The 12,770-nt window shown below is 40.4% G+C and overlaps 1 long non-coding RNA gene across 2 annotated transcripts; it reads right to left on the reverse strand.

Annotated features, from left to right (window-relative positions):
- Positions 1-152: 152 nt before the first annotated feature.
- On the reverse strand, positions 153-1,255 carry LOC139685952 (uncharacterized). Of its 2 annotated transcripts, none has more exons than XR_011700248.1 (4): positions 1,238-1,255; positions 694-1,136; positions 512-620; positions 153-423 (listed from the first exon to the last, which is right to left on the reverse strand). It is a non-coding gene; the product is annotated as an uncharacterized lncRNA (long non-coding RNA). The 2 variants fall into 2 exon arrangements; XR_011700249.1 differs by having other exon boundaries at positions 512-641.
- Positions 1,256-12,770: the final 11,515 nt, after the last annotated feature.

Consider the following 12,770-nt stretch of genomic DNA (forward strand, 5'->3'; position numbering starts at 1 on the left):
ACGATACCAGACATAAGGGTATAACATTCCCAATTTCTAAAACTTTGATATACCAAATAGGTGGACCAAATATATAATGTTTTCTCTAAGGAATAGGGATACAAAATTGTGGAAATTCATATATATTAAAACGAACATTTTGTTTCAAATAATTTTTATTTGATTATTTTTTTTACATATAAAAAACTTTTCTTGGCTATAATTATAAATCATAACCTCCCCCACCGTCATTGTAAACATTCGGGGGAGAAAAAGTTTCTTCTCCCTCCCCCGAAAAAAGATTGTCGCCACCACCCCCTCCCCGAATCGGGTGGTCATCATCTCCACCTTCTCCACCCGGTAGCGGGTTTCCTCCTCCAAATCCTCCTTCTTCAGAAATGACCCCTCCTCCTGCAACCGAAAGAATCTTTCCCGGATGCTAGCCTGCCAGAATAAAAATAGGTACCGTCAGTAGATATTAATTACACTTCGAGCATTATTAAAATTTGATATAACCAGTTAAAAAAGCTACCACAGAAGTTGATGAAGAGGTCAACGCTTCGGGTGACGTTGAGGTGGAGGTGGTGACGCTGACAGTGGGGGTGCTGTTAAGCGTCGTGGTTGAGGGGGTGGACTCCATCCTACAAAGGTAAAAACGAAAACTTTGTATACAATAAATCATATGTTTATATATATATATTAATCGTTACTCACATCAATTAACTGGAGGGTGATTAGAACTGCCAAAACCACCCTGTCCTCGGTTACTATTAGAGGTAACGTCATCAGACACTACAAATGAAACATCTGTAGCGATTCTTTCAAGGATGATTTGACATATTCTAGCTCCTCTTCTCACCAAAAAATCCTCATCACTATGGTTATAGAGGAGAACCTTAATTTCCCCCCTATAATCAGGATCAATTACACCCGCCCCAACTTCTATCCCATACCTCAGCGAAAGACTAGAGCGGGATGCGAGTCTCCCGTAAAATCCTTTGGGGATTTCAAGGGAGAATCCGCAAGGTATTAAAGCCCGCCCCCGCTTAGGAATTATATCCCACTGGACAGCACTAATATCATATCCAGCAGGGCATTCATAGCATGGCATAGGGGTACTTGCAAACGGGTGTAGTTTCCTAATGATGATGGAAATTCTGAAAATTTTAATATGATAAATATATATATTTAAGACCCCTCCTCAACCATATTCAAATAACATTTAAAATAATGTTAATTATCTCTAAGTCATAATTACCCAGAAGCAGAAGTAGTAGCCTCCATGATTATGATTTTTGGTGCAGGAGTGGTGACAAGACTGGAATATGGTGCAATTCGGCAATTCGGCAATGAGCGGCGATGATCAGAGGAGAGCGGATAATAGCGACGGTAGTAGATCTCTGCCAGGTGTTGAATGATGGAGACTCAAAGCTGAGGGTTTATATACAGGAACGCTTCTGTAGAGCATCATGCTACGTGCTAAATCTAGGAAGTTAGAGGAGGAGGTTGCATTAAGCAAGATCGGATAGTGGAGTGGGTTTTTTTTCACTCCGCTGACCTCACTCGTTGAACATATCCCAACATCCTTGAGAGATTCCTCATCCTCCTTAATCTCTTTCAATAACAACTCCTTGCATGTCCTCGGATGTTCGGCATTGAGCATTGCATTTTTTCAGTAGAAGCTGCCAACTCCAAAGACCTTGGCACATGCTCAGGTTGCGTCGAAGGATAATTGAAAGGAAATACCTGAACTAGTCAATTCCATCCAAGCACATGCGTAGATGATGAAATTACTTGATTTCAACTAGGTAACCTTCTTGCGCGGATGTTCGGCATTGAGCATTGCATTTTTTCAGTAGAAGCTGCCAACTCCGCAAACCTTGGCACATGCTTAGGTCGGTGGATAATTCAAATGGTTGAACTAGCTAATTCCATCCACATCCAGACCAGCACATGCACAGATGATGACATTACTTGATTCTAACTAGGTGGCCTTCTTGCACGGGTGTTCCGCTGAGGGAATTAGCTTTTATTTCTATAAAACTCCACTTCTGAGAGTTAAGTTTCCATTTCCTCCAGAGCAGCTTAGAGAGCTATTACGGACCGATTTCACCTCCCGAATCATCAGCTGTATTCATTGACGTCAGGAGTAAGTACATATCATTAATAATCGCATTAATTTTTTAGGGTATATGCAATACCTAAAAGAAATTCATATATAATTGATTTTATCAATAGGATTGCATAGTTTGTTAACTAATCAGAAGTAGTAATATATATACAGCAATGTCTAACGTAAATTCACTATATAAAATATCATTATTAAAGTTATCAAAATATATTGTTCAAAGCGCATTCGTTAAGACGGAGAAGAGACAATCACCGGGTATCTCATTTAGACATTGTTTGCAGAGTAAAGTTGACATAATCTTGTACCATTTATCCGATTCAATACCTCGCACTGCGTTTAATCATATTGAGCAATATACTATTGCAGAAGAATACGAGTTTCTGTTCGAACGGGGTTATGAAGTAGATGATATTCGTTACGAGGTTTTTCTACCTCTAGATCCTGCACTTAATGTAATGAGATGAAAATGTATTTTTTCATACGTATCATTTTTTTATTTTATTTCAGCAACAGCTCAAAGAACCTTTAATCATGCCCTCTATCCAAGAAATTCTAGAAAATTACAATGCTGGTAGCTATCACAATTCGGAAGAATTAGAACAGGCATTAAGTGACATATATATGAAAATAGTGTTTGATGACGATAACATTTCTGATATGGGGACGTATAATCGAATGAAAAATGCGCTGGATAAGGCAAAGGGAAGAAAATTTTGCACTTACTGTGAAATCTTCTATGACATTGACGAGGCTATGCCTCATGAGAATACCAACGCGCACCGGATTAAAATCAACGAGCAAATAGGGAGAGGATTCAATGAAATTGAATCAGCTATTCGTTCCAGACTGAAAATATTTTGGATTACTCCCGTGGAAGATGGTGAACAGGACGTGATCTCATTTCTCAATAACATCAAAACTCAGTTGATCGAAAAGATAAATGATCAAATAGTGGAAAATAGTGCCATTAAATTCAATCTTGTTTTGATTTGCAAATTCAAAAAGGGTGAGAGGGATGAAATGAACGCTTCCTTCAAAACCAACAATCGCAGGTTATTGTTAGCAGATGAAATTCAGGAAGTAATCAATGAGACATTTTCTAAACTTTTAAAAGAAAAGTCCGAATTTCAAGCTAAAGGTTCAGGATGGGCCTTATCAAATGTGCTAGGTTTAGAACTGCGAATAAACAAGTACACGCCATTTCGAGGATCAACATTCATTGAGCTGCCTATAAAAATTAGGAATACTAAATCCGTTATCAATATCAGAAATGATGATCAATACTGCTTTAAGTATGCCATTTGGGCCAAAAATATCGATAAGGATCCTCAAAGAGTTTCCCAGTATAAGACACGAGCATGCCATATGGGTTACAATTGGGACTGCATCGCGTACCCGGTGGAGCTGAAAGATATTCCCAAATTCGAACGTGTCAATAATATTTCAATCAACGTTTTTGGTCTGACAGATAAGAACCTCGTGTACCCACTAAAAATTGTAGATCATGAGCTCGAGGATCATCGCGACCTCCTTTACATTAGCAACGAAACAACCGCTCACTATTGTTGGATTAGGAATTTTGATAAATTGATTCACTCCCAAATTACGAAGCATTCTAATAGAATATTCACTTGCAAACGCTGCCTCACACATTACCGGAGTAAGCACAGGCTAGAAGAGCATCAACAGCTATGTAAAGGTACAGGCGAGCCGAGTAAAATCATTCTACCTGACGAGGACAATAAAAGTTTACAATTCACAAACTTAAATTATTCTTTTCGGGTACCTTTTGTCATTTACGCTGACTTTGAATGTCTTCTGGAAAATATTAGTACCTGCGAGCCTTATCCTTACTCATCTTATACTAATTTAATGCAGAGACATACCCCATTCAGCTTTAGTTACATCGTAGTGGGACCTGAGGGATGCGAGGACCCATACCTGTACCGAGGTCCCAATGCTGCTAGGGTATTCATTTTACGGATGAAAGAAGAGGCTGAAAAAGTTTGTAAACTTTACAAAAATATTATTCCAATGAATCCTCTCACTCCAGAGGAAGACTCAGATTTTGAAACTGCAAACGCATGTCACATTTGTGGTAAAGAATTGAAGGAGAATAAAGTTAGAGACCATGATCATTTGACAGGAAAGTATAGAGGACCTGCGCACTATTTTTGTAACATTCAATATAAAATGCCGAATTTCCTTCCAATCTTTATTCATAACCTCTCATCATATGATGGGCATTTCATCGTACGAGAGCTTAACTATGATGACAGGGAAATATTTATAATTCCAAATTCTGAAGAAAAATATATATCTTTTTCTAAGTCTATCACGGAAAATTTCAAAATTCGGTTTTTGACACGTTTAGATTCATGCCTACCTCTCTAGCTTCATTGGTTGCCAATTTAACAGAGTTTAAATGCACAAGCACAATATTCGGTGAAAAGACAAATTTAGTTACACGAAAGGGGGTTTATCCCTATGATTACACTGATTCGTTGAATAAACTCGATGAAACCTTGCTCCCGGAAAAGGAGAATTTTTACAACAGACTGACCGATGAATATGTATCTGACGAAGATTATCAGCATGCAGAAAATGTTTGGGACGCATTTGAATGTGAAACACTCGGCGATTACAGCGATGTCTATCTGAAAAGCGACGTGACCCTTTTAGCTGATGTTTTTGAAAATTTTCGTGACGTATGCTACAGCGCGTATAAACTAGATCCTGCGTGGTATTATACTGCTCCAGGTTTAACTTTTGATGCAATGCTCAAATACACTGAAATAGAACTAGAGCTTTTGACTGACTACGACATGATACTAATGATTGAAAACGGCATCCGAGGAGGAATTTCACAATGCTGTAAAAGGTACTGCGAATCGAACAATAGATACATGTCAAGTCATGACCCAGATTCAGGTCCAACCTATTTGACATATCTAGACGCTAACAATCTCTATGGGTGGGCCCTTTCGAGACCCCTTCCCTACGGTAAATTTCGATGGTTAACACAGGCAGAAATTGATGATTTAAACGTTGAAAATGTTCCCGAAGACAGTGAAACTGGATATATTCTCGAAGTTGATCTTGAGTACCCACATAGGCTACACGATACACATTCAGATCTCCCTCTTTGCCCGGAAAACAAGACACCACCTGGCGGTAAACATAAAAAACTGCTAACAACTCTCGAAAATAAGAGTAAATATGTAATTCATTACGTAAACTTGAAACAAGCTTTAGAACTAGGACTGGTGCTGAAGAAGGTGCATAGAGTAATCAGGTTTAGTCAATCACCTTGGTTAAAGACCTATATTGATTTGAACACTGAGAAAAGAAAAATGGCAGTCAATGATTTTGAGAAGGATTTCTATAAACTGATGAACAATGCAGTATTTGGGAAAACAATGGAGAACGTGAGGAAACGTATGAATATGGAATTAGTGGTAAACGAAAAAAGACTACAAAAACTAATTAATAAGTCAACATTTCTGGATAGGACGATTTTTCACGAGTGTTTAGTTGCCATTCACATGCGGAAGGCAGTCATAAAAATGAATAAACCTATATATATAGGTTTCTGTGTCTTGGACTTGAGTAAGACTTTAATGTATGACTTTCATTATAGAACAATGCTTCCGAAATACGGGGAAAATATATCCCTCGCCTACACCGATACTGATAGCTTCATATATGAAATAAAAACGGATGATGTGTATAGGGATTTTCTGGGGAACCTAGATGCATTTGACACGTCGAATTATCCAAAGGATCACTTTTGCTTTTCTGAACAAAATAAAAAAGTAATTGGTAAATTCAAGGACGAATGCGATGGAAACCTAATGACACATTTTGTCGGATTACGTAGTAAACTTTATTCGTTCAAGGTAGAGGGAGGTAAAGAAAAGAAGAAAGCAAAAGGAATAACGAAAGTTGTTAAGGAAAAAGGTTTAAAATTTAACGACTATGTACAATGTCTCCGGGAGAACTCGGTGGTATTTCGAAAAATGAACGTGATACGGAGTAAAATGCATAATATTTACACCATGGAGATGAATAAAGTCACGCTGAATGCATCCGACGATAAGCGATACCTTTGTGAAGACGGGATAAAAACGTTTGCGTGGGGTCACTATAAAATTCCACGAAAACGAACGCATAATGATGCTTTTAACGGCGATTGAAATTATAAAAGAAAGATATTTTTAATCTAAATTTCAGTGTTAACCATGACGTTAGCCTGGAAGCATCCATTTACCTGTATTTGCGCGGGTCCCTCAGGCTGCGGGAAAACCACATTTGTCACGCAGTTTTTGGAAAATTTAGATTATATGGTGAATAGCCCGATACGTGAAATAGTATGGTGCTGTGCTCCTGGAAGTGAACCAAGCATTAGAATACCCGTTCAATTTCGAACCGAAATACCGCCTTTCGAAGAATTTGGTGGTGTGCCAACGTTGTACGTGATTGATGATTTAATGAGCGAAGGGGCCTATAGCAAAGACGTCTCTAAACTGTTCACTAGAGGAAGCCATCACTTTAACATTTCGGTTTTCCTAATTACGCAGAATATTTTTTATCAAAACCCGCAAGCGAGAAACATCTCGCTAAATTCCAAGTATATCGTTGTCTTTAAGAATCCTAGAGATAGGTCGCAATTTGGTCACTTGGCTAGGCAGGTGTATCCGGAAAAATCGGGGGAATTGGAGAGGGTATATAAACAAGTTACGCAACAACCATTCGGTTATTTGGTTCTGGATCTTGGTCAGGACTCAGACGAGAGGTTTCGTTTTAGAACGAAAATATTTCCTAAAGACGGGGCAACTGTAGTTTACATGTCCCTACACGATGAAAAGATTGAAGAACAATAAACATTTGCTCCACGTCTTAAAATCGGCAAAACCAAAACTTCGCACTGCGATTGTTAAAACCTCGGACGACGAGTTGATCAAAGCCATTTGCGATTGTTGTTTGAATACACTTAACGGGAACCATAAGATAGATAATAGGTTAAAACAAAAACTATCCAAGCATCGTAACACGTTGAGAAAGTTAGCTGTGCGGGGGGCGAGTGTGAAGAAGAAACGTGCGCTGCTCGTACAAAAAGGTGGTTTTTTACCATTATTGCTGGGATCAATTTTAAGCGGTGTCATCGGTAGCCTGCTGGGAAAATGAGCCTGCGTAAGATGCTAGTCGTGACTCCGGAAGTTTTTGATCGAAGTCGTGTAAAGGCTAGGTTGAGTACATTGGACAAGGAAATGAAAGGTGTGTTGGTTAAGAAAAGTATAAAGGATATTGATAAGTGGCATTTGTATAAAAGAATACTCGATAAATACCTTGACGCCGTCTCAGATATAAACTCCCCCGTACACGTTCCAATAGTCAAGTCCTTGGTAGAAGCACCAACGAGGTCACGAGTTGCTGACGAGAGAGAGGAAATCCCCGCATTGAGAAAAACTCTGGCAGAAGTGAAAAGGTTGAATAAAGATTTAGACTCGACATGGGGACGCATACACGAAAGGCTAGGGGGAATGGAAAGCGTAACGTCAACGAGAAAAAAACGAAACCTATCGCGAGAAAGAAAACAACAGCTACCGTCTCCAAGAAAAATTCCGAGAAAAAGCGAGCGCGTAAGAAAACCGAAGACATACGGTCCGGATTGGGACACGACGTGATTGAGAACATATATAATAGCCCAGAGCACCCTGCCGGGTTTTCATCGGTTGAAAAATTATATAAAGCTACGGGAATAGGCCGAAAGGTGATTCGTGAGTGGTTAGAATCTCAAGAGGCATATACACGACACAAACCGGTGAGGAAAAGGTTCCCCAGAAATCACTATAACGTAACTTACATTGATGAGTGCTGGCAGTGCGATTTGAATGATTTGAGAAGATTGAAAAAATACAACAACGGGTGCTGTTACATTATGACTATAATAGACCTATTCTCCCGTTTTGCGTGGGCAAAAGCTTTGAGGACAAAGAGGCCGGAGGAGATAATTGAAGTATTTAAGGCTATATTTCGCGAACGCAAACCATTGAAAATTCAGAGCGATAAAGGGGGTGAATTTGTTAATAGTAAATTTAAAACTTTTCTCTCGAATCGAGGGGTAAAGTTTTACACCACAAATAATCCGGACATTAAGGCTAGCCTCGTTGAACGTTTCAATCGCACGCTAAAGTCTAAAATGTACAAGTATTTCACGAAATACACAACCTACAAATATGTCGATGTGCTCCCAAAACTCATTAGTAGTTATAACAATTGCGTTCATTCTAGCACAGGTATCGCACCCTCCAAAGTGAATGCAAAAAATGCATTTTCAATCGCTAGTCACATGAGGAAACCACTTACTAGCAAGGATTTTAAATTGAACGCGAATGATTATGTGAGAATCAGTAAGGAGCGACTTCCATTTACCAAAGGATACACTCCAAACTATACTAGTGAAATATTCAAAATCGCGGACGTGGATCGATCGAGGTCAATACCGACATATAAATTGAAGGACCTTAACGGTGAGGATATAAAGGGTAGTTTCTATGTGGAAGAACTAGTCAAGGTGAATGTGTCCTCCGAGACGGAATATAGGATAGAAAAAGTTTTGAGACGTAAAGGGAGTGGACCTAAATTGGAATACTTTGTCAAGTGGGAAGGATACCCATCCTCATTTAATTCTTGGATTCCTGCCTCCTCCGTGCGTACATTATGAACGAATTTTATCTTACACTACCTAGCGACAGTTCGAGGGATTTCTATCCGAGAAATACGATAGCTAACTACAAAACAAAATTGAGTCATCGTATCGATTTGATGAATGATGATTGGTACGTAGGTCTGGCGGAAATTTCCCTTCCATCTATTCATATTCTTTCTGGTGAAGTTAGAGAGGAAATTGGAGATGCTGGAACTTTGGAGGAAGAAGAAGCGTCTTCTAAAGATAATAGAACGCGAAATGAAAAGGGATTAGTTCGCGGAGAGATAGGAGGAGGACCGAGGTATGAATCTAGCGACGTTAAAATTACATTAAAAGATGGTTCGTTCTTTGTGGTACCTACTGGCGCATACGAATCACTAGGTAAGGCATTTGTCAAACCATTCCTCGAACTAGATAAAGCGAAACGTATAGCAGTACAAACGGAAATCTTTAATGCGAATAATGATGATCTTCCATTCGCTGAAAACGTATCAGGATTGAGTGAGCGTATAGAACCTGGCGTGTTAATTACTGCTAAAAACGTTACTTACACTTTACTTCCGGGCACGTATAATTCCTTTCGAGATTTATTTATTACTACTCTGTCAGATTTTAGTACGATTAGTAGAAATTACATTCGTGGAGACATATCAGGTATAATATCCATACTAGCAGCGAAGGAAGCACATGCAATAAACAAAAGCGATGTGGTAAAAGGAATCATAGCAAACTCCTCTTCCAACATATATGTCTACACAGATATAATCAAACCGCAATTTGTGGGTGATTCGCTCAGTCGATGCGTACGCATCTTGAATACTAAAATTGGTGAATATCAGACATTCAATCCGATATATTATTTCCCCGTTGAGAAGAACCATATCGAAAGCATCGAAATTCTACTGAGTGATAAACTCGGTGAGCCCATATCTTTTCGTAGTGGTGAGCAAAGCTCTATAATAGTGTTACACTTTATAAAAAAGAACTAATTCACGTTAGTTTATCATTCTGCGTCGAGATGGCATCGGTGGTGGACCGATATTACAGTTATTATGCGAAGCAGGTGGGGGGAGAGATTGGGCCATTGTATAGAGCTTCGTACAGGGTACAAAAGGGACGAGGTATTGGAAGTTTTCTCGCAGGTCTGTGGCGTTTTGCTAAGCCATTACTATTCAGCGGACTGAAAAGTGTGGGTAAGGAAGCAGCGAGTGCGGGAGCGGCGGCACTCGCGGACCTTGGGACTAAACCGGTAAAGGATATACTGCGCAGTAGAATAAACGAGGCGGGGCAGAACTTGAAACGCAAGGCCGAGGATAAGTTGAAAGGTATGACTGGTGGACGATTGAGGTTCGTGAAACGTCCAAGGCTAAATAAAATAAAACCCGTTGGTGGTAAGAAAAAACAGCATTCGAGTAGAAGGCGGAAACGAGGAAAGGTCGCGCTGAGTGATATTTTTTCATAATGAGTGAGCACATGCTGAGTTCGCTGGACATATTCCAACCCAATCCTCCGATACAGACGAACATTCTCTCGAAGCGACTTGTATCATATAAACCCATCTCTTCGTTGGATAATAGATCCGTTATCGAATTTCTAATAAAAGATTCTGGAGATGCGTACAAGGACTTGAATAGCGTTTATCTGAGACTTAAGGTGAAACTCTGTAAAAAGAATTTAACTGACTTTACCGATAGTGATACCAATCAGCCGGGAGTCGTCAACAATCTTCTCCATTCTCTCTTTGAACAGTGTAATGTATATTTCAATGGAACTCTTGTCACACCATCCGAGGATAATTACCACTATAGGAGCTTTTTCGAAAACGCGTTAAACTATGGGGTCGATGCGAGCAGAACGCACCTGCGTAATGTAGGCTGGGAATTAGATACGGGAAATGATATCGATAAGACGGATTCTTCCAATGCAGGGTACACGAAACGAAAATCATGGTTCAAGAATAGCACCGAGGTGGAACTATTTGGTAAATTGCACGTGGACGTGTTCAATCAGTCGCAACTATTGCTGGATCGAGTCGATGTTGGAATTAGGTTGATGCTTGCACCTCCCTCCTTCTATCTCATGGAGGGAGAAGAAGGAGTCTTGAAAATTCTCGACGCTACTCTTTCCGTGCAACAGTTTGAAATCAATCCGTCCATATTGGTGGCGCATAGTAAAATATTACAAAGTGGGAAAAATGCGAAATATCATTACAAAAGAACTGAACTAAAGACTTTTACTATACCTGCCGGAGGTCGAACCTTGAATATCGATAATGCTATTGTTGGACGGATACCTAACACAATCGTTTTTGCAATGGTAGATAATGAATCATATGCGGGCAGTGTGATGAGGAATCCGTTCGCCTTATCTCATTATTCATTGGAGAATTTTTCAATGTTTGTAAACGGTGTTCAGATTCCTTCGGAAGGTTTGGAGTGTAATTTCTACGGGAAAAAATATTGGGCACGTGCGTACGATACATTATTTTCGGGTACTGGAATAAAGCACGCTGACAGAGGTAATCAAATCACGTACGACATGTTCGGACACGGTTATTTCATGCTAGTCTTTGATCTAACCCCCGACAATTCTGGGAATGAGGATCATATAAGTTTAGGAGATAGAGGTGTTGTGAGAATAGAGGCTAAATTCGAGCGAGAGTTGACAAAAACAGTCACGTGTCTGCTTTTTGCAGAGTATGACGCTACATTGGAAATAGATAAGGACAGGAACATTATCGCAAACTTTTAGTCATGGATAGCGTGCAGATAGATACGTTATTAAGACAATTAAAAATATTCCGCGGAGTCTATGCATCTGATAGGTTACCAAAATCACCTCAAAATGGAGTTTACATAGTTAATTTAGATCCTTCTAATTTACCGGGTTCTCACTGGGTGGGGATATACTTGGACAATCATTCAGCCGAGTATTTTGATTCTTATGGTCTGCCTCCCTTCGTAGCGAACGTACGCCAATTTTTAAAACCATTCACAGTCACTCAAAATCGCGTACAAATTCAAAGCTTTCATTCGGATATTTGCGGTGAATACTGCTGTCTCTATACCGCGAGTAAATCTTTAGGACAAAAACTACACAAATTCCTCAACCAATTCCACCAAACCATCCCCCATCTCAACGACTGCCGAGCCTTGAAGCTGTTCCGTCTAACCTTCAACCAACTACGACGCGTCAGATGTCACCCTAGAGCTCAACGGTGCTGTTCCAGAATAAATAGGACGAATTGGTGAGGAAAACATCCATTGCGGAAGAGAAAGCCAAAGGATGCAGATCATCGTGGCCGTGTGCTTTTCAAAGGGGGGAGTTACGGAGATGGCAGCCGTCGATTTGGATAGCAATCGTCTCTTCTGGGGCAGCTTTCGTCGTCATGGAAAGCTCACAGCTGGAGGAAAGAAGCTTCGATTTCAAGATCCACTGCATTGCAACGAGGAGACCTCGTTTGAGCACGGCTTCATCTCACACATCGAGTTGGCCCCAGCTTTGGAAGCCATCATAGAGGGGGTCACGGGGCTTTACGCATTTAGCGAGGCAGAGTGCGAATTTCTCTCTGATCTCACGGGGCGCACGTTCATTTGCATGGAAAAGGAGCTGGCCTGCCCCCATCCCGAGAAATGTACCTTCCCCTCATTTTCCTGCCTGAATCCCTGTCATAAATTGCGCAGTAGCGTTTGTGCCCTCAGAAACGCGCACTCTCTGGCGCAGTGGTTCCAATACAACCGCCTCAAGGCTGAGGTTGAGCCCTGCCCAGATGACTGTTCCCCATCCCCTCTTCCATCGCCGATCTCTTAAGCAATTTTAATACACGCTAGACTTCAGTCGTGATGCAGCCGTCAGTGGATGCGGTTCTCCAGTCACCACCGGTGAAGAGAAAGAGACCTGCTGGACATTCGACTTGCTCTCCGCCTCGACTTTTGAACAATTTACTTC

The sequence above is a fragment of the Hetaerina americana genome, unplaced genomic scaffold, assembly GCF_022747635.1.
Source record: "Hetaerina americana unplaced genomic scaffold, ioHetAmer1.1.p SCAF_1, whole genome shotgun sequence".
Classification (NCBI taxonomy): domain Eukaryota; kingdom Metazoa; phylum Arthropoda; class Insecta; order Odonata; family Calopterygidae; genus Hetaerina; species Hetaerina americana.